This window comes from Tamandua tetradactyla, chromosome 2 (assembly GCF_023851605.1).
Source record: "Tamandua tetradactyla isolate mTamTet1 chromosome 2, mTamTet1.pri, whole genome shotgun sequence".
NCBI classification, from domain to species: domain Eukaryota; kingdom Metazoa; phylum Chordata; class Mammalia; order Pilosa; family Myrmecophagidae; genus Tamandua; species Tamandua tetradactyla.
This window is the reverse complement of record NC_135328.1, coordinates 175,608,931-175,614,930: the sequence shown is the minus strand read 5'-3', so window position 1 is coordinate 175,614,930 and position 6,000 is coordinate 175,608,931.

The following is a 6,000-nucleotide window of genomic DNA, read 5'->3' as shown; positions in this document are numbered from 1 at the left end:
GAAAACCCAGCTCAAGTCTATAATACCTATGTAGACCCTCCTAAGGGTGGGGAGGGAAAAGGCACCATACAAGCAGGGCAAGAAACAAGAAAACAAGAACTGAAAAATTATCCTCTGTTAAACAAAACCTAAGCTAGAGGTCCAGAAAAAGCTGAACTGAAGGTCAAAGAACAGATAGACAACAAATTCATCTAGCAAGAAAACCCTAGGTAAGAGAAGTGAAAGCAATCACCAGAATAAACTAATTAAGGTAATTAAATGTCTAGACGCCAGCAAAAAATAACAAATCACACCAGGAAAATTGAAGATATGGCCCAGTCAAAGGAACAAACCAATAGTTCAAACGAGATAGAAGAGCTGAAACAACTAATTCAGAATATACGAACAGACATGGAAAACCTCATCAAAAACAAAATCAATAAATTGAGGGAGGATATGAAGAAGGCAAGGAATGAACAAAAAGAAGAAATGGAAAGTCTGAAAAAACAAATCACGGAACTTATGGGGATGAAAGATACAATAGAAGAGATGAAAAAAACAATGGAAACCTACAATGGTAGATTTCGAGAGACAGAACATAGGATTAGTGAACTGGAGGACAGACCATCTGAAATCTGACAAGATAAAGAAACTATAGGGAAAAAATGGAAAAATATGAGCAGGGACTCAGGGAACTGAATGATAATATGAAACGCACAAATACACATGTTGTGGGGGTCCTGGAAGGAGAAGAGAAGGGAAAAGGAGGAGAAAAACTAATGGAAGAAATTATCACTGAAAATTTCCCAACTCTTATGAAAGACCTAAAATTACAGATCCAAGAAGTAGAGCATACCCCAAAGAGAATAGATCCAAATAGACGTTCTCCAAGACACTTACTAGTCAGAATGTCAGAGGTCAGAGAGAAAGAGAGGCTCTTGAAAGCAACAAGAGAAAAGCAATCCATCACATACAAGGGAAACCCAATAAGACTATGTGTCAATTTCTCAGCAGAAATCATGGAGGCGAGAAGACAGTGGGAAGATATATTTAAATTACTAAAAGAGAAAAACTGCCAACAAAGAATCCTATACCCAGCAAAAATGAGGGAGAAATTAAAACATTTTCAAACAAAAAATCACTGGGAGAATTTGTGACCAAGAGACCAGCTCAGCAAGAAATACTAAAGGGAGCACTAGAGTCAGATACGAAAAGACAGAAGAGAGAGGTGTGTAGAAATAAGGAAAATTAGATATGACATACGAAATACAAAAGGCAAAATGATAGAGGAAAGTACTACCCAAACAGTATTAACACTAAATGTTAATGGATTGAACTCCCCAATCAAAAGACATAGACTGGCAGAATGGATTGAAAAACAGGATCCTTCTATATGCTGTCTACAGGAAACACATCTTAGACCCAAAGATAAACATAGGTTGAAAGTGAAAGGTTGGGAAAAGATATTTCATGCAAATAACCAGAAAAGAGCAAGAGTAGCTATACTAATATCCAAAAAATTAGACTTAAAATGTAAAACAGTTAAAAGAGACAAAGAAGGATACTATGTACTAATAAAAGGAACAATTCAACATGAAGACATAACAATCATAAATATTTATGCACCAAACCAGAATGCCCCAAAATACATGAGGCAAACACTGAAAAGGGAAATAGACACATCTACCATAATAGTTGGAGACTTCAATTCCCCACTCTCATCAATGGACAGAACACCTTTTTCTCAAGTGCTCAGGATCATTCTCAAAGATAGACCATATGCTGGGTCACAAAGCAAGTCTCAACAAATTTAAAAAGATTGAAATCATACAAAACACTTTCTCAGATCATAAGGGAATGAAGTTGGAAATCAATAGGCAAAGCACCAGAAAATTCACAAATATGTGGAGGCTCAACAATACACTCTTAAACAACCAGTGGGTCAAGGAAGAAATTACAAGAGAAATCAGTAAATATCTCAAGGCAAATGAAAACACAACATACCAAAACTTATGGGATGCAGCAAAGGCAGTGCTAGGAGGGAAATTTATTGCCCTAAATGCCTATATCAAAAAAGAAGAAAGGGCAAAAATACAGGAATTAACTGTCCACTTGGAAGAACTGGAGAAAGAACAGCAAACTAACCCCAAAGCAAGCAAAAGGAAAGAAATAACAAAGATTAGAGCAGAAATAAATGAAATTGAGAACATGAAAACAGTTGAGAAAATCAATGAAACAGAAGTTGGTTCTATGAGAAAATCAATAAGATTGATGGGCCCTTAGCAAGATTGAGAAAAAGAAGAAGAGAGAGGATGCAAATAAATAAGATCAGAAATGGAAGAGGAGACATAACCACTGACCCCACAGAAATAAAGGAGGTAATAAGAGGATACTATGAACAACTTTATGCAAATAAATACAACAATGTAGATGAAATGGACAACTTCCTAGAAAGGCATGAACAACCAACTTTGACTTAAGAAGAAATAGATGACCTCAACAAACCAATCACAGTAAAGAAATTAAATCAGTCATTAAAAAGCTTCCCAAAAAGAAAAGTCCCGGACCAGACGGCTTCACATGTGAATTCTACCAAACATTCCAGAAAGAATTAGTACCAATCCTGCTCAAACTCTTCAAAAAAATTGAAGTGGAGGGAAAGCTACCTAATTCATTCTATGAAGCCAACATCACCCTCATACCAAAACCAGACAAAGATATTACTAAAAAAGAAAATTACAGACCAATCTCTCTAATGAATATAGATGCAAAAATCCTCAACAAAATTCTAGCAAATCGAATCCAGCCACACATTAAAAGAATTATACATCATGACCAAGTAGGATTCATCCCAGGTATGCAAGGATGGTTCAACATAAGTAAATCAATCAATGTAATACACCATATCAACAAAGCAGAAAAATCACATGATCATCTCAATTGATGCAGAGAAGGCATTTGACAAAATTCAACATCCTTTCCTGTTGAAAACACTTCAGAGGATAGGAATACAAGGGAATTTCCTTAAAATGATAATGGGAATATATGAAAAACCCACAGCTAATATCGTCCTCAATGGGGAAAAACTGAAAACTTTCCCCCTAAGATCAGGAACAAGACAAGGATGTCCACTATCACCAGTGTTATTTAACATTGTGTTGGAAGTTCTAGCCAGAGCAATTAGTCAAGAAAAAGAAATACAAGGCATCAAAATTGGAAAGGAAGAAGTAAAACTATCACTGTTTGCAGATGATATGATACTATATGTCGAAAACCCTGAAAAATCCACAGCAAAACTACTAGAGCTAATAAACGAGTACAGCAAAGTGGCAGGTTACAAGATCAACATTCAAAAATCTGTAGCATTTCTATACACTAGTAATGAACAATCTGAGGGGGAAATCAAGAAATGAATTCCATTTACAATTGCAACTAAAAGAATAAAATACTTAGGAATAAATTTAACTAAAGAGACAAAAGACCTATACAAAGAAAACTACAAAAAACTGTTAAAATAAATCACAGAAGACCTAAATAGATGGAAGGGCATACCGTGTTCATGGATTGGAAGACTAAATATAGTTAAGATGTCAGTTCTACCTAAATTGATTTACAGATTCAATGCAATACCAATCAAAATCCCAACAACTTACTTTTCAGAAATAGAAAAACCAATAAGCAAATTTATCTGGAAGGGCAGGGTGCCCCAAATTGCTAAAAGTATCTTGAGGGAAAAAAACGAAGCTGGAGGTCTCACGCTGCCTGATTTTAAGGCATATTATGAAGCCACAGTGGTCAAAACAGCATGGTACTGGCATAAAGATAGATATATTGACCAATGGAATCGAATAGAGTGTTCAGATATAGAGCCTCTCATCTATGGACATTTGATCTTTGATAAGGCAGTCAAGCCAGCTCACCTGGGACAGAACGGTCTCTTCAATAAATAGTGCCTAGAGAACTGGATATCCATATGCAAAAGAATGAAAGAGGACCTGTATCTCACACCCTATACAAAAGTTAACTCAAAATGGATCAAAGATCTAAACATCAGATCTAAGACCATAAAACAGAGGAAAATATCTTATAAATCTTATAATTGGAGGCGGTTTTATGGACCTTACACCTAAAGCAAGAGCCCTAAAGAAAGAAAGAAAGAAATGAGAACTCCTCAAAATTAAACACTTTTGTGCATCAAAGAACTTCATCAAGAAAGTAAAAAGACAGCCTACACAATGGGAGACAATATTTGGAAATGACATATCAGATAAAGGTCTAGTATCCAGAATTTTTAAAGAGATTGTTCAACTCAACAACAAAAAGACAGCCAATCCAATTACAAAATGGGAAACAGACTTGAACAGACACTTCTCAGAAGAGGAAATACAAATGGCCAAAAGGCACATGAAGAGATGCTCAACATCCCTGGCCATTAGAGAAATGCAAATCAAAACCACAATGAGATATCATTTCACACCAACTAGACTGGCCATTATCAACAAAACAGAAAATGACAAGTGCTGGAGAGGATGTGGAGAAAGAGGCACACTTATTCACTGTTGGTGGGAATGTCAAATGGTGCAACCACTGTGGAAGGCAGTTTGGTGGTTCCTCAAAAATCTGAATATAGAATTGCCATATGACCCAGCAATACCATTGCTAGGTATCTACTCTGAGGACATAAGGGCAAAGACACAAACGGACATTTGCACACCAATGTTTATAGCAGCGTTATTTACAATTGCAAGGAGATGGAAACAGCCAAAATGTCCATCACCAGACAAGTGGCTAAGCAAACTGTGGTATATACATACGATGAAATATTATGCGGCTTTAAGACAGAATAAACTTATGAAGTATGTAACAACATGGATGGACCTAGAGAACATTATGCTGAGTGAGACTAGCCAAAAACTAAAGGACAAATACTGTATGGTCCCACTGATGTGAACCGACATTAGAGAATAAACTTGGAATATTTTGTTCGTAACAGAGACCATCAGGAGATAGAAATACGGTAAGATATTGGGTAATTGGAGCTGAAGGGATACAGGCTGTGCAACAGTACTGGATACAAAAACTCAGAAATGGACAGGACAATACTACACTGTAATATAATTATGTTAAAACACTGAATGAAGCTGCATGTGAGAATGATAGAGGGAGGAGGGTTGGGGACATACTGAAATCAGAAAGAAAGATAGATGTTAAAGATTGAGATGGTATAATCTAGGAATGCCTAGATTGTATAATAATAGTGAAATGTACAAGGTACAATTTTAAAAATGTTTTTGCATGAGGAAGAACAAAGGAATGTCATTTTTGCAGGGTACTGAAAATAGATGGTAATTAATATTTTAAAATGTCACCTGTGTGAGACTAAAGCAAAAAATGTTTATCTGTTACAAAATTAATATTTTGATTAGTGCATTTCCTAATATAACTTACGTAGATAGTTTGATTGAACGCCATAAGTACTTGGACTCTTAGATAGGACATGAGATTTTGTTGGGTTGTCCAGAGTGATGCCCCAATGAATCCCAGAGTGATTCGACCAGTGAGTGGAAAAGTATCTGCAAAGCCCCCTTCAGGGAGTGGTGAGAACAGGGAGAAATTCAACTTCCCCAAGTTGAATTCTTGATATTCTCACAAGCAGTGTGGACAACCAAAGCTATAGCCAGAGCCCCCAGTCTTGGGGTTTGTTCATATGAAACTTAACCCTGCAAAGGATAGGTCAAGTCTACTTAAAATTTAGGCCTAAGAGTCACCCCCAAGAGAGCCTCTTTTGTTGCTCAGATGTGGCCTCTCTCTCCAGCCAACACAACGGGCACTCTCACCACCCTAACCCTCTCTACGTGGGACATGACTCCCAGGGGTGTGGACCTTTCTGGCAATGTGGGACAGAGATCTTGGAATGAACAGAGACTCAGCATCAAGTGATTGAGAAAAACCCTAGAATGAGCTGAGACTTAGCATCAAGGGATTGAGAAAACCTTCTTGACCAAAAGGGGAAGAGTAAAT